The sequence below is a fragment of the Bombus pascuorum genome, chromosome 4 (genome assembly GCF_905332965.1).
Source record: "Bombus pascuorum chromosome 4, iyBomPasc1.1, whole genome shotgun sequence".
Lineage (NCBI taxonomy): Eukaryota > Metazoa > Arthropoda > Insecta > Hymenoptera > Apidae > Bombus > Bombus pascuorum.
Genome location: NC_083491.1, coordinates 8,423,756 through 8,445,308, shown reverse-complemented (window position 1 = coordinate 8,445,308; position 21,553 = coordinate 8,423,756). Strand labels below are relative to the sequence as shown.

At 35.1% G+C, this 21,553-nt stretch overlaps 1 protein-coding gene, 1 long non-coding RNA gene and 1 pseudogene across 4 annotated transcripts in view; 1 reads left to right on the top strand and 2 right to left on the bottom strand.

The window, feature by feature from the left end:
• The window catches only part of LOC132906575 (fasciclin-1), a 386,191-nt gene that overhangs the window by 229,931 nt on the left and 134,707 nt on the right, over nt 1-21,553 (bottom strand). The window lies entirely within an intron of this gene.
• Nucleotides 1-21,553, bottom strand: part of LOC132906060 (uncharacterized) — an 82,721-nt gene that overhangs the window by 20,690 nt on the left and 40,478 nt on the right. The window contains exon 2 of the long non-coding RNA XR_009657930.1: nt 14,879-14,929. This is a non-coding gene — a long non-coding RNA (uncharacterized LOC132906060). The remainder of the gene's footprint in view (nt 1-14,878; nt 14,930-21,553) is intronic.
• Nucleotides 1,483-3,833, top strand: LOC132906085 (uncharacterized; annotated as a pseudogene).

Genomic DNA, 21,553 nt, shown 5'->3' with positions numbered 1-21,553 from the left:
GAGATTTAATATTTATATAATTTTATTATTTTCTATAAGGAAATTATTAATTGAGACATAATTAATTTATGCATATTGCTTGGGATATCATTACGTGGAAGCCAAGATGGTTGCTATTCCATTGAGGTTTACATCTTCGTTAAGTGCATCATCATCATTACGAGTCTCGACTTCACTGGATAACTTGATTAGCATGAGAAGTTACAAGTAATCCACGTTTATACGTAAACACGCCGGGGAAGAGTAATAATATCAAGTTGTGTTTCTCACTTTCCTCCGTAGAACTACAACTGTGTTTTCCAGCGAATATTTCAATATGACAATTAGCAAGGCTGTTGCTTAACAAATAGCAAATTGCACTCCCGTTTAATTATATACATGTATATGTAACAAAATATAAATCTAAAATCGATTAGTCAATTTTTTAATGATTTCCAATTTATCATATCTACATTTCAACAATCTCTTTAATAATCCATCACGTACACAGAGGATACAAAAATCCAAATCAACCATAGAAATCTGCACGTATATTTCTGCATCTATATTCTCTGAGCAAACTAAAACAAAAAAAAAGAAAAAAAAATGTAAAATTAATTTTTTCTAAGGACCATACAGTGGAATACTCCCTTGTATCTCTCTTCTCAAGTACCAAATGTATCATATAAATTATTACGCTATACTACATGAATACACTGTCAACTTTCTTTGCTCTATTAAATGAATATACTATTAAATTCATACGATTCACTTAATATACTATCAAAATACAAGTAAGATTGTTACAAGTAAGATTGCAGATAAGAATCTCGCAGATAAGTAGCATATCTTTTTGATCTCGTTCACCGTTCAAACGCATAACAATATTTAACCAAGATTATCAGCCGTGGCTGACAGAGCCGTTATTCGGTATTCATGTTAACTAGGGACGGAAATGCCCAGTCGTAAGGTCGATTATACTCGACCCTACACTTCCAAAGGAGAAGACAACGTTGATGCGGCAACGATAGCAATGTGGAAATCTAATTGAAGTGGGCGTAGACCGTAATAGCTCGGCTATACGAGGGACAGCCACGCGAGCTCCTCGTTTAAGACGCATCGTCCGCCTGCTAACATTCCTAAGAAGATTTGAATCGGGGGCAATTCTGCGACAATGTAGAATCCATTCGCCATACACATTCTGCCATTCTTCCTCGTGGAAATATACGACGTTGATAAGGATAACTGCCTTCCTCGTCGATGTCTGACGAGACTGCTCTCTTGAGATCAAGGTATAACTAAGTGTTTAGATTTATAGGATGGTTACTAACGTTATCATTCAATCATCAAGATCTAACTCTTTTTCTCCTGTTAAAACTATGGATGTTTAGGAGAAATTTAAATAGGGTAGTAGGGATGAATAGGGTAGAAAATGATTCAACGTTTCTCTCACCTTTCGTAATAACAGCAATTTCTAAATTAAATACCTTGTCAATCAGTTCTATGCCGAAACATTCTGTATGTTTGATTTTGGTTTTGATTAAATACGTGGTTTGAAATGAACGTTCGAAAAATATTAATAATACACTTTTCTGAATAAATGTAAGTCTCATGTATCGTCACTTCTGTTTATCTTATTTTAGAAAAAATCTACTTACACCATTTTTCTCTTTAATTGAGAGAATACCCTCAGATCACCTTACACTACCCCATAGAACTCTATAGAAAATCATCAGCAGCAATTAGAATTGTTAAAGGATTATTAGAACGATTTGTCTCAACTAATGAAATACCCTGGAAGATTATTATAAACGATAGAAATGACTATATATAATAGAATTCATGGAAATCTGTATTTCCTATCACAACATCCGTATCACCATACTTTCACAGGCTACACGCGATACATCGCACAAAAAGAAACATCTTGCATCGCTAAAGCCATATATTTCCAACCACCCCCAAAAAACTTCCTCCCAAAACCGATGAATTCAACAGAAATAAATTCATTCCACATTTTCAACCTATTTTGCGATATAAAATCGCTTCCTGAAGCGATACCACAAAACACACGATGCCATATAAGCCGACACACTATCTCGAATCTATCCATAGGATACATACATGTAACCAGGATTCTCTACGCGATTTCGTTTCCAACAGAAATCGAATCGGTGCGAGGAAGACGGCCGGTGTGCGGATTTAATAAAGGAGACATGGCTGCAGACGAAATCGGCACGAACGACGGATAGCGAGCGGAAAAAGCGGAAGTCGTAAATTGTCCCGGAAAAGGATCGTGCCGTAAAACTCGACGGAGGAGGATTTTATCGATTCAATATCTCTCTTTTCTACGATTGGACTGGCAAGCCAGCACGCTGCAAACGCCGTTACAAAGGCAGACGCGATTTCGCAAAGGATATTCGGTATGTGCTGCCTATGCCTTTACGCCGGCAGCTACCTTTCAAGCCACAGATACTGCCCCCTTCTTCTTAGTCGTCGTCGTTGTCGTCGTAGTGTGGTATTTTTAACGGTGGCGACCCGCACAAAAGTTTCACGCGTCTTCAGGAACGAACAATATACGGGCGTCGCGTTAAGGAAATTTAGGAGCACGAGCAACGAAACCACTAACCTATCGCCACCTCTGGATATGAGAGTCTGGATTTATTTGCCTGAAATATCGCCCAGACATTCCGGACGCATTCCATGCGTTCTCGAACCTAACGCCTTCTTTCGGATATTCTATATGATTTCCATCAAATATCTTTTATAATTTTTATCGAACATCTTTTCGATCGAATTGATGTACGTCGTTTAATTTTGGATTTTGGGCTTATTGGATGAAATCTATACTGAATGTTTTATAGGGTTTTCAGATAGCAAACATCACAACTGCGTTTCACGTGTAGTCGGTCTTCACATTATCTTCCAGATATTTTATCTAATTTCGATTCATTTTCTACAGAATATTTTTTTACCTCATGAGATTGATGTACTGTTTAATTGAAGTGTCGCTTTATTTGAGATTTTGCTGCAATTAAGTAGCTTTATTGGATGTCTTGGTAGGTTCCGGATAGAAATTTTGTTATACGCGAAGACAAGGAATATCCCGCGGCGCAAGGTCCTGTCGTTTTTCTGATTTCCAGTGTCCGCACAACCAATGGTACAACAAGTAGAAACTTGATGCAGATGTGACATGTGCGTCAAAGGTTATTGTTATTTCTCTTCAATTTTTCATTCAATATTCAATAAAATTGATTAAATTACTTAACACAAAAGTCTAAGATTCATGTTATGATATGTTTAATATTTTAAGCAAATTATAAATATAAAATCCTGTAGTGTGTTTAAACCCTTGGACCGTGGAAAAATATCACAATTTCAGTATCTTCGGATTACACACACACACACACACACATAGATTTCGTGTATGTATATATGCATTAGGCAGACAAAGGAAGAAGGCAGTACATCGAAAAGGTTAGAGAAAAGGAGATCGATAGTAACGAAAGGGTGGCCCGAAACATTCGACTATCGTTATAAATCAGGTTAACGTTGATTTATCTTGCAGAAAAGTTACAGGCCCAGTTTAAACTTAAGCAGAAAGGCACAAGATCTATGCGCTGGTATACAAAGGAGACTATGCTATTAATCCTTATCAATTGTGAGTCACACTGGGACGGGCAATGTATTATTCGTACCACCGAAGATACACTTGTTCGAGAATGTTTGTATAAAATTTATATACGTTATTTAGGAAGATGGTGTTGAATACTAGATTATTCTGTAACTGATATTAATTTATTTGAGGCGATATTTTGACATGAAAATGTCATACCGTGAAAGCATCATCTTAAATTTCTATATCTGTATTCGATGAAATTATGTAAAGTTATAACAATTACAAAAAAATAATGCATAATTTGAGACGTTAAGTAGTTAAAGTCAAAGTTACTATCGATATGTATTCAACGTATGTAGATTATTTTTCTTTATTAGCTTCTTTTATTTGGAGAATTAACTTCGCCAAATCTATTTTGGAGAGACTTCTTGATGCACGATAAACGTAATAACACATAAAATAAATCGACAATGTGCAATGAAGATTCATCATTTGTGACTTTATTTCAGACTGAATCAATATTGAAAAATATCTGCGTACATTGATCGAGGGCTGCCATTAATTTTTAGCTATGAAGTCATACGATATCAGCAGTACGTCAGAAGACATTGAAAATATTTCCAACAAAAAATGATTGAATGCTTTCAAATGCTAAAAATATAGGACTGATTGCCAAAAATTTCTGAATCCATCATTCCATATGTGTACACGAATTTGCATTCAACAATAAACAGAGACATTTAAAACAATCTTTTTCCGGGAATAATTAATTATGAGTAAAGTACCTAAAAGTTTATGATTTATTGTTGTAGAAATTATTCAATGACGTATAATGACGTTCTACGTTTCTCTATATGTGTTTATACATACATGCACGATGGAATCAAAATATATTGTATTACAAAATATAAAAAATAAGAAATACACATAATGTAATGACAACTACTATCACGTTCACTTTCACATTTCTTAATTCAATAAATATTAGTATGATCCACTCTATGATACATTCATATATCTAGTAAATTTTCGTATGAAATTACCTTCAGGTTCAGAACCTTCGTCTGTAATATCTCGCGCTTAACTCTCCTAATATAAAATATTTACCAAAAATCTCATAATGTAATCTACAACGAAATGTACTTCTAAATCATCTTTTCAGTTACAGTAAATCTGTATATACTCGACTTTGTCATTGGTAACAAAAAATATGGAACTAACTGGCGAAGAAAATTGTCCGAGAAACCCGGTGAAAATGAGAGAGAGAGTGAGAAAGAGGAAGGGAGAGGCGATTAATGCGGCAAGAATGCGGAGAAGGCAAAAGAGCTGTAAGACAGGCGGAGGAGACCGGAGACCGCGTAATTGCGGTTAGGAAAAGAGAATAAGTACTGTTAGCTGTACGTAGCGGCAACGATTCTCGGTTACCAAGATTACGCTTGCTAGGGCAAGCTAATCAGCCAATGAGAGAAAAGAGATCCGGACCTATTTAGTAGAAAGGAATCCCGCTGTAAAAGATAAAGACCATGAAAGAATTGTCCAGAGAGGAAGGACAGAAAACGAACACAGACGTTCTTCTCGAACGTTCGTATCTAATGAACCGTATATTCCCATCCGAATCTCGTGATTCCTATTGTGAAATGGCCTTGTGGTTAGACAGAGAGGAGAGGGAAAGACAGGCAAAGAAGAATCTGATGAAAGAGACTCCACTCTCTATCTTCTTGTCTCTCCCCATTCATCTGAGCGACGTTGGTCCGGGGGCATGGGACACGCGACTCCGGGAAAAAAAGACCCACCATTTTTGGCACAATCCTGCTCTTCATGCTCGGATAATTGTTAACTCAAAGGAAGTATAAAAGCTCTCTACTGCCATCGGCCTGTTTCGTTTTCATTGTCTCTCCCTACTATTCGATATAAATCCGATCGCGATATCGAGACAACGCATGCTGCGCCGTGTTTCGCACGAGGTATCGGAGGGACGAGATTTCGTAATAGAAATTTCCTACGGAAGACTTGTAGAACTCTAATCGCGTAGGTGAACTTGTGAATTATCAGCAAAGTAGTAAATTTGTAAAGTCGTACATCAGTAAATCGCATCAATATCTTCTTATAGTCTGTGATAAACTCCAATTCTAAACAAAACACATTGGATAAAAATAGAGCGTAATGAGTAATTCGCAGTTTAAAGAGAAAGCAGGATTACTCATTTCCCATTGCTTCTAATCATCGATTCAGGAAAAACAACATCCTCCACGCGTCGATGCGTAAGAAAGACGTGCCCGGACGTTCAAGTGTTACTCATATGAGCAAGCTTTAGTAACGACAAATAGAAAAGAACTAGAATACAAACAGAGGCATACAATGAAGCGTAGAAAAGAAACTGACGAGAGGAATAGCAACGGAAGGGGTGTTAAGCTACGTCCTTCCGGGCAGATGTATTTCACACATTAACGACTTTGGTCACAGTGTCACTCTCTCTAGATATTCCCGTGACATCTGGTAGGCCGGCCGTATAATAGAATACTGCAATCTCGTGTTCGCTACCGTGGAACGAGCTTAAGGGTGACCGACAGGAAATTGACGGTGTCGCGACAGCGTGCCAGCCGCCATATTACATTAAGTGAAACCGAGATGACCGTATAATTTTTTCGTACAACGGGGCCTATTGTACTTGGTGGCTGGCGTGGCTGTGAATCGGCCTATGCTTGTCGCGGAAAGGTAGCAAAATCCCCCAACGGCATTCATCAAAGTGCAATTTTTGCTCGCCTTTGTCAACCGAACGTCCGACATTGAATATAGAGACCGCTGAAAAGTCGAAAACCATTGGCGACGTATTTGAAAAATCCTTCTTTTTTTCCTTTTCCCCTGTTTGATTGCCATGGGTGACTATGCTTATTACACTGAACGTTGATTATTCGCTGGTGTACCGCGAGTAATTATGGTTACCCAGTGTTTGAAGAATAGCGCAGATGACGTTGGACGGAGAGCTTGATGTACGTTGTGATGTGTGGGTGATCATAATCTTCTAATATCGAGCTTTTACCAGATACTATGGTTGATGATAATCACTCACTGCGGGTGCTCTGTTATGCTAGCAGTGACTTCATTCGTCCACAGCGTTTGCTACACACTACGCACCATAACTCCATCCAGTTTCAGACACTAATAGCATATTGGATATGATTGTCATCAACTAAGGCCGAATACTATACTGTAACTTATAGATAACTGTTTTTATATGTACGAATATAATTAACGGATATAAAAGGAGAAAATGGAATATACATGAAAATATATGTTATAACTTAATATATTATATACGATTGTAATCAGCCAATATTGAACATTTGTCAAATATTATGAATAATTGAGATAATTACACTCGTGATTACAATGATTTGGCATTACATGTTCATTGAATATCACAGGTGACTGTTATCTTTTATTGGTAAGTATTTATCGTATACTATAGATGACTATATATATATAATTATATAGTCAGATATATTGTTAACCACAGGCGCTACAGCACGGATGACGTTGTCAGTTTACATTAAGCACTTACACTCATTATCAGCGTACATTACATGTAACTATAATCACCCGTAGTATATTCGCTGAGCTCTGGCTGGATAGTATGGGTGATTATAACTACCTATTCGTTGTCAACATTGTTGCCTGGTATGAGTTATTATAATTACCCAGGCGCCCGGTGCATGTCATGGTTGATTATAATGACTAGCCAGAATGTATAGTATTATGAATATAATATACTGTATATATATTATATTGAACTCAGATATGAATCTTTGATTAATAGTACCTACTTATATGATATACAATTTTTTATAAAGACGTGTATTTATTTTAATAAATTAATTTTAACGATTGATAAAGTTTTATCGTATTTATGTATAAAAATGTTTCCACATGGTAATTTTTGTAATAGTTACTGCTTTAATTCGTTATGTAATTTAATAACGCTTTACATAATTTAATAATTGTCTTATCTCAATAATCCAAAATTTCATGGTAATTTCACTAACACCAGATTTGCTTCTTTACTCTTCGTATATTATTTCTACGTCTAAAGTACATCTAAAGAGACATAATAAAATAAACAAAATTGTGTAAATGACTGCCTTTTCCCTTAAGAAATAAAATTTCAAAGGAAATCTATCATTCTATCGATCGAATTTAAATTTTGTTACTTGAAGGAAGCTCGCTAAGACCTGAGCTCGTTCTTTCTTGGAGGATAGCATTGGTTGGTCCTTATGGGAATTGCTAAAAAACGAATTCAATGGAAAAGTCTCTTAGCTCGTTCGTTATGCTCTTAAGAGATCAACTTTCTCGGATTATGTCGCTATTTTAAGTTACCCTCGAGGACTAAAGACTACGCCGGTAAGCTAACTTGAAATAAAAATTTGATTAAAGTTATTCATTAATAACAATGCGTACAATTCGTTTTATTAAGTTTGTTACTTGTTTAATGTGACCGAAACTATATAAATTTAACATGCTTTACGACCAATGAACTTTCCGTGTTACATACTTTAATTTTATTGCAAGCTATCAATAAATATTTTAACGTTTGTGTACATGCTTCTGTAACAGGACACACACATGTAGCAAAGAGTACTCTTATTCTAAATTAATTAAATTAATTGCAATCGTACATATTTTAGATCTACTTCTATCATTCAAGTAACATCCTTTAACTTTTGAACTTATTCGAATTAACGATGAATAGTGATAATATCAAAACATTTAGTATAAATTTAAGGGGAGTAAAACAATAATCCCATATACAACTAAAAAAGCAAGTCATGGAGACTCTATTATACTATTATATTCCTTTTCTTCGTCCAAAACGATCAGTATATGTATGTATAATCAAAAATCATTTATCATCTGCGAAACATACTCTTATAGCACAGTCACGATCAGACAACCAAAGAATATTTCAAGAGATAAGATTTTTCTCTGCTTTACAATACCAATTCTGCATGTAATAATCTTAAATCCTAAGAAACATATTCTTATCGCTTTATTATTCAATATGTTATACATATTTCAGACGTTGTAATTTTTATATAATCAGCAAATAAATTTTCCAATTAGATAAATTCTTTTAACGATCTAAGTATAACTTAAATTTATAATTTATCATAATAAAGATTAATTTAGTAACAATAGCTTACTGAAAAATAAATTCCTCGTGTTCTGAATCAACTATACCGCGACTCAATCTCTCGCTTCAATGCAAATGTTTTAGTCTATATATAATTTACTTAGAAATGAATTCTCTAGAACTCGCGCGAGACTACGAAGCCCTTGCGGCTCGACTGGGATCGATTTTTCTCGAGTCTCGAGTTGCCATTGCCCCTTTTTTCGAGGACGCGAGCACGAAAGAGGCTTTAGAGCGATCACGAACGTCGTACAAAGTAAAACGATACAGTTTGCAGCACATAATTCAAAGCGTCCAGGAAAACGAAACCTATAATAACCAGCGGAAGAAAACGTATAAGCGTGTAACATTATTTACAACCCTTTTCTTTTTCCTGAGCTGCGGTCTACCGATACGAGTAGCAACGATTCGCCATCTGTCGCCCCGTTTTTCATACCAACGTTCGATTTTTCCGCGGAAAAAAGAACGAGAAGCCAGAAAACGATTCTTACAAAGGACCATCGTTACCTTTCTCTCCTCTTCTTGTTTTGTTCGTTCGACCCTACGAAGTTCCCCATCGGACCCGTACATTATGTTTCTTTTCCGATGGCACGACGGGAGTTTCACATGCCACCACGGGGATAATTTATCGTTTTGCTGCTTGTGAACCGTTTAACGTCGGATATTTATCGACAATGACAATCTTGTTTGCACGTTTGTACCGTAGAAAAGTCGAGCTTTCACTGAATTACGTGTGACCAATATATTTCTTGTTTTTTTTAACTGACAGATAACCAAGCGTAAAAAGGGGTTACGCTGACGGATAAAAATCATCGATGGAGGTGTTCATAATCTTGAACGAATCTATTAATACTTCCTGTAGTTTAGTACCTTTTTTGCAGGTAATAAATATTGGTCTTCCTTTTTAAATGTGAATCCCATATTCGATAAAACTTGTTACTAGACTTCATTAAATTTCATGTGTTCCAATTTGTTCGTATTTCATCCATGGAAGATAGACATGTACTGTCTAGACACTTCAATATTTGATATCTATAAATACTATGTTTCGGATACCACATTCAAATTTTATGATTCAAATACAATTAGGTGACCTGGTGTAGTTGAACTATCAAGACCTCTGAGGATAAAAGAATTTCTTGTATTTATTTTAATTAGTCACAATGAGTCACACTGAGGACGATATCCTAAAGTCAATGATTTATATTTTTATCTTTATCTTCTTTATCTTGAAATCTTCGTAAAACGATTAATCACGAGTGTAATATAATAAATGTACAAATTCATTAATTAGCGTATGTTTATTAATAATCGTAGATCAAACTGTCGTGATAGCTGTTCATGATACAACGATACACGTATATATATCATCGACTGATCTACAAATAGCAATTCGTGTTTCACTTTACAACCAGCTGTAGCTAAAAGATCAATGAGTGAACGCGGTATATCGAAGCTATTTAATTTGACATAAAAGCGTAGTAATATATATACAGATTTAATAGAATATCTAATAGCAATATCTAATACCCAATATAATAGCTAATATATATATATATATTATTATATTATTTATATATATTATATTTATATATATTTATAAATTTTATATATATATATATTATATATATTGGGCAATTTCCAGTTAGTCAGGAAGACGATCCTCAGTGGCACTGGCAAAAGTTTCGCAGCGATTAACCAGACGATTAAAGTTGAACCCACGTCGAGAGTTTATTAAGTTGGAGGCCTGGCTTCAAGGCTATGAGAAATGACAGCGAGAACGAGAAATAGGGGAGAGAGAAATTCTTCTCTTGACTTTGATGAATTTGTCTTGCAAAGTGAATGGCTGTGCGCGGGTGGAAATAATGACGAAGCTGACGACAAACGGTTTGTTTACTTTCCCAACACGTTTTAGGAAATTCGCGATGAAGCGGACGCAACAACGAAACATCAAAAGGGCAATGAAATGGCGCGCCCGTGTATATAGTCAGTCACAAAAGTCTTTGTACAATACGTTCCCTAACAAGACTGTTTTTATGCAAATAAAATTTTGCACTGTGTCCCAGTTTGTATACTTTGGATATATTTTACTATATTTCGTATATTTTAGTTGGTATACTTTTTATAACTTATGTTACAGTTTCCAGCAAGCTCGTATTACTGATACTGGCAAAAGTCTCGTTCTTCACATTTTTTAAATTTTTTCGTACACACGAAGCTATCTGGGAAGGCAATGTAGAAAACCAAGAAAGATAGTCATAAAGCTTCTTGCTCCATTAAATTTATTTCTCTTCGACTTTTACTGAGTCACGTATGTAGGTATCACGGGGTACATATATTCGAATAAATCTTAAATCAGTAGAGTAGTAGTGAGTCACGTAAAGCATCATAAATTAATTTCACTAGAACTGCTAACCATAAATATATCGACATCTACATTTTCTTCTATTAGTCATAAGTAATTGAATCCCGAGAACGTTATTTTCAGAATAGTTCGTGTTTCCACTTTTCACGATTTCATTTATACTTACATATATCTGTTTGTTGTTTGAATATATTTCGTCAACGGTGAATCAAATTCCGTGATTTGTCACATTCGAAATTCCGAATAAACTTTGAACGTTAGTTATACGATGCAGCCTTTCATTAATAATCTTAGAACAATCATGCAACAGCCACCAAAGCGTCAACAGTCCAGTATACAGGTCAACAACCTATACAATCTGTCGTTCGAATTAATCATGCATACACATTTAAACATTCTCAAACGCCACTTGCTCTTCGTAATCAAACAGTTGCCTAATATTAGTTTGGTTTACAATATTCGTGAATTGAATCGTGTACCAGAATAGTTAATTCAGGATTTACACTGCTAGAAAGGAAGCAACCCGCGCAATTTAATAAATGACGCTAAAAATCATTGGAGATTAACTGCACAGTATAATTACTCAACTATAACATGTATTAAACAAAAAAAAAAAATAAATAAATACCGACCAATATATAAATGATCAGAGCTTGAAGTAAAGTGCGACCAAGATCAAATATATATAAATAAATAGGTATACGTGAGTTTCATACACAGAGGTACAAGATTAGAAATCAGAGTCAAAATCACATATTAACAAAATTTTTTTTAAAACAGCGAAATGTACTGCTACTTACGCAATTTCTTTGTAACAAACGATCTCATGAAAGCAAATCGTTTGTTCTCTGAGAATCGATCGTTAGTTACGTAGCCAGATGACATAACCGAGAAATTTAGAAAAAGCGGAATTGATCATTGATCTGAAAAACTTCCAAACGCCTATCCATAACAAAATTGAGACTAGTATGTTAAGATTGAGAAAAATATACAAAACGAAGTTGGTGAATACCTAAAAAGCTTCTATATTACTATCGATGGAAATCGTATAAATTTTGGCGAAAAACACTTGTATATTTCTATCAACTACGAATCCAAACAATCTGAAAGCCACCATTTTGAGAGATTCTACCGTTAAATCAATTACCTTTCGATCGATTGAAAACTTCTTTCGCGTCGATGGCAAACCGTTTGCAAACAATCAATCGAAAAAAAAAAAAAAAAAAAAAATACAGTTTTCACCTAGCAAACAGGTGCCCGGTGACGCATCGAGCCTAACCTAATTTACGAGTGTAAAACTCTTTAGGGAACAGAGACAGCGTGAAACGTTGTTGCGTGTCACGCGTTACGCTTCCGTTCATATGTGTTTGCCTTGTCGAGGACGAGAGAAGCAATCAGTTCCATCTACTGACAACGTTTACACGGATCGTTTACAGCCCTCTTGTGTAGCTTTTGGTGTGCCAGGTATTCCGATACTCATGCAGATATCCTGCAAACGTTACGTTACGCGGTACGTGCCGCTCTCGTTGCGAATTTCCAGGCCGTCTCGTTTCTACATCGTTTCTGTTTGGTCGGGATCCAGCTTATCTCTGGCCCACCAGTTACTCACGCCTCGTGTATTGCGAATTGTCGTGTAATTAATAGCACGCGGAACGTGGAACGGCTACAGTCGTTGCCACCATCCGGCGGAAAGATATAAAATAAAATGGTGGAGATTTAGGTGAGAACGAAGCAATTTCACGAAGTAAAGGTACGATGGTTGGTAGCGTGATGCAACCTATTCCGCTGCACATCTGAATTGAATGACTAAGCGTTATATGAGGATTTATCGATTCGAGGATAAAGATGATGTAGATTTATGGTTTTGTAAAAAAAAATCAATCGCAAACAATTTGAGATCGTAGACAATTGAAGGGGCTGCCATAATAAGGAGATATAACTCCACGTTCGGTTAATATGAGTAAATCAACAAAAACCAAGTAAAAATCTGTGCTGTTTCGAATGTACGATAAATTTCCGGTCAACTTATATTCGTGTTAATGATTCTTCACAGTAAATATGAAATCTGTTCGTTTCTTATTGTTCAATAAATATAATTTTTAATATCGGAGCTGCTTCCTTTTCGTGCCCAAAGTAGAATACTACAGGAATGTATAAAGAAATTATATTTTATCATGATCGTTATGTTATTACGGTTAATGTATTTAAAAATAATAATATTGGAAGCTTATAGCGTAAAATCATCTCTGATTAATTCACCCTTTGTATCGTCGAAACCGATGTGAAATTTTGTTGAATATACGCAGTTGAATTATTATTTAAATAAATTAATAGAAGATAAATTGATAGAAATTACTAGAAACTGCCACTGCCCGCAAACAACTTCAATGAATTTATAACTGAAAATAAAAGAGATTGTAGTAGTACTCTTGTCCACAATGCGTGGAGAGTCGATTATGGTCAGAATAAATTGAATGGGAAATTCTTTCATATCCTTTTCCTGGTTCTAACTTGTTAAAATACTATTTAAATATTTTATTCAACTACGATCAACAATTTTCCATTTTAGTCAGAGAAATATCAGCTAATAATAATTGTCATATTTAGAAGGATCAAATCGTTTTCTCTCGACAATCTCGTAAATACCGACATATCCACTTACTTCGTATGTAATTGCCACTAAATATTACACAAGTCTTAAGGCCTTCTAAAGATATTTCTTCTATAACATTAAGCTTGAAAGTAAACTCGAATCGAAGGAAATTTGTCTTCAAAGGAAGACAGAAATAATATAGCAGGGGAATGTATCCATTTTTGAAAAGTGATTCTCTTTTGCAATGTACATTTTCAGGACGAAAAACTGCCGGATGTGTTAATATTTATAACCACGCGAGGAAAAGCTGTAAAATCTGTACCACCCTCAAATATAGCACAGCTGATCTTGAATTCTTTTGGCAAAAGCGCCCCAGGAGAAATGCAAATTTCAACCGAGCGACCCGGACACGCTCGGCTAGAATTGTGAACAACTCGAACTCAAATATATCTGGAAACAGAAGCTGTTTTACACATTGTGCGAAACACGAAGCCGCAAGTTACACCCACAGTGAAAATGCATTGAATTTTATTCATGCAAAGTAGTTTACTATTTAGCGGGAAAGGAAGGGAGCAGAGTGAAATCGCGATAGCAGCAAATTTCCGGGTAAGTGGTTGAATATGTAGGGTATAATTTTAAAATCTGTAAATGGATTCAAATCGGTGTTCATTCTAACAGTAAATGTAATATAACCGCAATATAAATTACCGATTTGCTAGAGGAATGATATAGTTCAGAAAATTAAATTGATTTGAGATAGAGAAATTGTTAACTTTGTGAATTATCAACTCGGTGATGAAAATATTTCTGTACTTTAACAATTTAACTAAGAGCTTTTAGATATTGGCAATTATAAAATATTGTTTATACGTGTATTCTCTACTATCAAAACAGAAAGTAAAATACTTTTTACAACATTCTTCTCGTAGCAATATTATTAGTATGTGCAAATAACTAGACTACGGATTCTTATACAAACTTATATTTTTAAGAACATAAATAAAAAGTCAGAATCTTGGTGGAAAATTATTTTTACAAGATTATTTTTACAAGAAAGCATTTCTTGTAAATGCATAAAAATCCGCAGTCTACAAGCAACTGTAAGATTCTTTCAAATCAGTTAAAATTATTACTCACTTAACCGGTTTCGATGCGAGTGTCTGTTACTATGGATAAGTAGAATTTTACCTGAAACATAAAAAGTTTACAATTATATATATTTCATACAAAAATTGTCGATGTTACATATTTCACATCCTGTAGTATTTCCTAAAAAAATCTTCTAAATATAAAGTATGATAGTAATGTATTTTCAACATAATTGCATCGATCCACTATATCTACGAAATACAGAACCAAATAGATCAAGGAAAGTTCTTCAGGCGTTTATTTCGCAATAATAAAATAGGATTTGTTAAAAAAAAAATAAGACTCAATTCGACGGACATTTCACTAATTTTTATACCGTCTACATACACGTATACAGATCTTTTACCAAATATACGTAATAAATGTCTTGTAATCTCCATATACATTTTCGAATCGCTTTCAAACCTGAACATCATAATCGTAACAGTCGTATTTCGTTGCAACGATCATAAAAATTTCAAAATGTTTCGTATTAACGCATACACACGGACATAAAAAGTTTCGTGAGCCACAGTATTCATCAAAATGCAATCTAATAATTCCGTTTCTTCGTTCCAACCTGACCGAATAATCATCGCAGAGAAAAAGTTGTTATTGCTTCAATTATACTGAGTTCCTGGGCTGCGTAATTAAATGGCGTAGCAAAGTGTTAGCGGTAGGGCGTCGTCGGGCGCCGGCGTCGACCATTCATGTACACGAGAGTATTTAGCGGCGAAGGTACGTCCTCGTGCTTCTACGTGGTTAGCATGTGCACAGGATAGCCTATTAATATGCTCGACATAACGCGAACGGCTCTGTAAACTCCTGCCAAAGAAGGAAATTGAATGCGAAGCCGGAGAGGAGAGAGACGCCTCCTCGAACGCATCCTGCGAGCATTCTGAAATCCCGCCGGGATTTTCTGTTCCCCCTTCTTCAACGATCGCTGTCAGGATTTTGTAAGCGAGTTGTAATTGCACAGCAAATCGAGCAGAACGATATGGTAATTGAGCACACTTTAGACCCTCTTCTGACGTGCAATCCTCCAGGAAACGTAACGTGGCGCGACTGTTAAATGCGATGCTATTAACCAGCAAATTATCATTACTAATGACGCGATTCTTCGGCCTGTTTCTAGGATCTTACTCGTCACCAGCTATTATTGCGTATAATCGTAAAACTTATATTTTAGAAGTTGAAATAATAGCAGAATGGTAGGAATTATTCATTGTATTAATTAGCCTTATTAGTTATTAGTTGCACGTGTTTCGTGCAATTTTATATTTTTGTAGATGTAACTAAAGATATTGATTGCAGACTTGTTTCAGTATTAAGTATTCTGAGCATTACTTTACTACGGATATTTTATGTATCTGTACACGTTATGCGCGTTTTGTACAACTTTGTATCTTTGAATTTTTCTAGACTTTGGCCTAGTACGATTTTCCCTTTATTCTTTAATTTTATATTCAAATACATTATCTCAGAGCTAAGAACAAATATTGAACGTGGACTGAAACGTAGCTCTGAAGTTTCAATATACATTATTTATTTATTTCTCTTTTTTCCTTTGTATTGTGACAAATATCTTGGCACGAAGTTCAATCGCTAAATGTTATCACTGTTTCAGGATAAAGGAATTTATTCAGTTGGTTGAGAAAGTGATAAAATTTAACACGAACACAGGAATAATATGTATATGTAGACTGTAAATGATTTTTCACTATTTGTTGAAAATATTCGTCTCTTTTCTTTCAATCTGACAATTTTTGTTGCATCTCAATTAATATGATTAATTGTCAACGTTTTGTTAACATACACCGATTTGCTTTTTATTATTTTCGACGAATTTCCGTATTGTATATGAAACATTATTCAAATTCCATATTATTTGAAACATTTACATCTCATTTACATTTACTTGAACGTTATAATGTGATTGTTTCATACAGGGCACTAATTCGCGTACCTCGTTATTAAAGCATTGAAGTTTCCAACATTACTCTATTATCACTTACGAGTACGAAAGAAAATTTTATTATTCATTAGATGACGCCCTTTACCGGAATTATTAGGAAAAACTGCAAGAATTTATGCAAAGAGGTCACTAACAGTGGACGCGAGGTTACTAACAGTGGACGCGAGGTTACTAACAGTGGCGCGTACCAACAAAAACCGGCAACCTCCGAGAAAATTTGAATACACCGCAAGAGGTATTTCGACGGGGCAACTCGCCCACTATGAATATGCACATCTGCGGTTAAAGTGTTTTACAATTAATATTTTTGCACCAGCTTTCGACCAGCGAGAACTTCTGAGGAATAAATCTAGAATTCATCCCGTTTTATTCCATTTTCTCACATTTGTAGTCACCAATTTTTATATCTTTCTTATCAATGAAAATTTTAATGAAAATTACTGAAAAGCATTGACTAATAAAAGACAGTTCAAAACATACGGAGGTAATCAATGTTCAATTAATAAATTATTTAAAAGATACGTGACAAAAGTTACGAGTAATTTAAGGCAAACATATTTTTATACAATTTACATTCTATTCAATGATACGTAAATCGTCCATTTCAATAATTTTCTGCCATCTGTAACTTCACGAGTCTTTCCTTGACAAATTTTTCGTCCTTCTTACTAACAAATTCCTCCGTTAAACTTTAAATAAAAGTAGCTTTTACAGACGCCTCAAATATTTCATTTACCGGAAGCCTTTTGATATTATATTGTACAGTGAGAAACATAGAGCGGATTAATAAACGGATAACAAACGAATCATACTTTGCAGTTTATTATACACTTCACATCTAATCCTCCGACAACTAAACCTGTTCCTAAGTAAAAAAATATCGAAATTATATTTCCACACTATCGTGTCAAAAAATGTAGCATTTCCAAAATATTTTATTACCTCTGACAGATTTAAGGGTTAACTATACACACCTAACACAGATCATTGTAATGAATTCACCGAATAAGAAGGACTACAATACACATATTCCTATCCATCTGACAATTAATCCTTTTTCCAAGTAAAAAGAGAAAAATAGAAACAAAATAATTTTCAAAATTATGTTTCTATTTGTACTATCGTGTCGTACGATTTACGAATAGAAACCTAGCAACGACGATCATAGTAGATTCATCGAATAAAAGTTTTCCAGAAAAAAAGCGATTTTACGTGAACTCGAACACAACGAAGCTAGCTATCGACGACATGTTCTTCCGTTCGCTTTAAGCGACACACGAGTCAATGGGTCAATCAAGAGTGATCGTGTAACTTCATCCGCAACGATGCACGCGTTGAGAAGCGCGTGGCGTGCGCCTTCCACGTCGGGGGCATACGTTGCACCCGGCTGCGGATGTGCATTCATCTCGTGCATTATTGCCGCGTGGGTGGGGTCCTGGCTGACATGACTATGAATAGAGGGCAAGTTTAAGGCTACGATGGAGTGCGTGCATGCGCGTGATGCGCGCCACTGGTTCGTCTTGACAGATTTACGCACAAATGCTCCCCTGATACTTAGCAGCGTGCATCTGCATTCTGCATACGTATAAGCAACACGAGTGCTTATGTGGCTTTCACGCAGTTTATCTTGGCTTGGATAAACTTTCGATATGGCTAACTTTCAACGAACCTCCGTGAATAAAAATAATAGCGTTATCCGATGGTTAGATATTAGGTATCGTTTATTTTTTCTGCTATTAATTCGTTCTGATATCTATTGGAATAAAATGTAATGTTCTTTTCATCCCTCACAGGTAGTAATCGTCGCAAATGTACATTTGATAGCAGTGAAAAAATTTAAAATTAACATATATCGCAGCAAAAATTAATCCTTTTACGCTCGATATAGCGTAATACGCAAAATATTGTACTTTTACAAGCGAAACATAAACATGTTCGTTTTGAGTCTACCGGGTTCGAACTGTAGTACATTGTCTTTTCTTCGTAAAATTATTCGAGAAAATATCGTATACTGATATTGTCGATAAAAAACAGCGATGAGGAAAAAGCCGACTTGGCGATAGTATTATGTGCCTGGTTTTTACAAAGCAGGGTACGTTAAAATTTCTTTCGCAAGTTGATTGATTTTTAGATTGAAAGCAAATAGATATCTAGTGGAACATTTATTTATTACTAATGGTTACAAAATTAATTTGAAAGAAATACTATGCTACAAGTATAATATGTATGTAGAAAAAATTCTCCCTTATCATATTAAATAAGGCAGCTGTTAATCTACTAATCGATATTTCATCTCTTTGAAATTCAGTGCCTCCAGAGTCAACTTCTTCTCCATTTACCTAGCAGTTCATTCCCTTGGAGCTTGTATACGTTTTTCGAACGGAAACAGGTGATACGAAAAGATTAGTAGTCCCAGACACTCGATCAAGAAGATGGATCGATCAAGTAAAAAAGTTACCAACGAGGCGGCGCAAGGCTGCAACTTGGAAGCTTGCATTCGACGAAGTGTTTCATACGAAAAACGATAGCTATTTCTTATCGAGTTAACCCGTAGTTCTTCTTTACCAAGCATAAAACCTATCTTGTTCTCTAACAATATCATCTTTGCTTACAATCAGCAGAGGGCTTTAACTTTTCAAATTACGACATCAATGAATTATTTAAAGTTATGTAAAAACTTAATAACCATTTTATAAATCATTCTAAAAGAAGCTACTTTCGGTTCGTTTTTGCAATCACATTGCATATGCATTATTTCCAAAAAACTTTCCTTCGCGTTTCTCACTCATGAAATTCTGTAGGATATTTTTATTTTGTGCATCCATTACAATGTTCCATACACAGAACAATTTTGGATGAATCACTTAATGTTTGTTTTTGATTAACCCATTATCTCAATCAGGTGTATCCTCAACTACTAACTCTTTTTTTATGTTTCTTCTATATTTATAAAGAGTTAGCTGATATGAAGATAATTTGAAATTACCAAGGAGAAACTAGTGAAATATGAGAAAATCAAAATGATAAGGGTTTAGATAGGGGTAGGTACGAAAATGTCACGAGAACGTGGCATAGGTTTCTCAGACGCTGAAACAACAAACTTCGTCTCTACGGTCCAGCTTGTTAATAGCGCTCCATTGAGGTTTCCATGGGGGTTGTTTGAAAGTTTAACTAGTTTCTACTTCCTCCTAGTCAAAGCGGCTACCCTATGAGGTGAGATTCAACTCTGTTAATCGTATCTTTCTTGAAAACATTAGAATTCCAAATCTTCGAATAATTTCAAATAACTTGGCAAATTTTCTTTCTCGTCTAGGACACGCATAAATTTACCGAGCAAATGAAATGTATACGTAAAACGAACGAATGGGAATATCTATAAATAAATAATTATATCAACAAACGGGTTGCAGATTGCGTATCATTAATTTAAGCGACACAGACAATATTTATCTCGAATAAACTGATGATAAACATTCCATTTCGTATTCACCCTTCAAAAGGAAACATTAATTTTCTACCGAATACACATGATGTCTATAAAATTAACAAGATTAAACGAAATAATGTAAACACTCTGAATTAGTAATGTTGTGTTAATGGAAAAAATATGTGGATTTTATAGATACAAGAATAATTTATACATTATATGTGGTGCTATTATTTTATTTAATCGATTATACAGTATATCCTGTTTAACTGGAAACGCTCAAATATCTGGAAAAATGGTAGGGAAATATGTTTCAGGTAAATTTGCACGATATCGAGGGAGAGATATACTGTACTTACTTATTTGACACTGCAATGTCCTTTTTTCAAGTTTTTGCAATGTCAAATTTTTCAAGTAGAAACCTGCAATTTTTATTACATATTCTTGTAGCTGGCAATTGAACGTTTTCAAAACACTAATATAATAACTCGTGCCTTTCGCACCATCGTCTATCAACATCTGAATATTTAAATTCAACATGGTGCCAGCGTTAGTGTTACTCGATGTACACCCCAAAGATGCATGAAGAAATTTCTCATAATCTTATTACGTACTGATATGATATTCCTTGAACACGAAATTCCAGTTTTCCGATGTTTCCAAAACGTTGAGTCAGTTCCGAGTAGTCGGTTTATCATGAAGTTCCTTGTATTGCTCTGTTGAATTTGGTAGTTTATATCTGTTATCTCCAAACTTCTGAATGTTAGCTACAAGAATATGTAATAAAAAATGCACAGGACGTTTCAAGGTTATCGCAGTGTCACATAGATAAAAGCAGAATACGTAACCTCGAAGCCACACGATTATCGCCTGAAACTTTTTCACGTATCATTCGTATTTTTCCAGATATTCCAGCTTTCACAGTTAAACAGCAGATATTGTATATATAATGTTCTATTTTATCTGTGTGTAAGCTTTTTAACGTGTTAAAAGCCATTTTTTTTATCTGGCTTCATCACGAAACTAATCGATAACATGTTGCCCTCTTTGTACTTCGAAGCATCTCTGAGCAAGTGATCCAGAAGACGTCTGACTTGTGTCCTTGCGTGACATCTTGGGATAGTAATGCATTCAACGGGTCTCCTTGACTTCGTGTGCGTCTACGTCGAGACAAAAGTCTGCGAATAAACCAGCCAATGTTGGGCCAGGGCTCGAGAATATCTTTACAGGGTGTATAGTTCCTTTCTTCTTCTTCCTTTTTTTTTTTTTTTTTTTTTTTTTT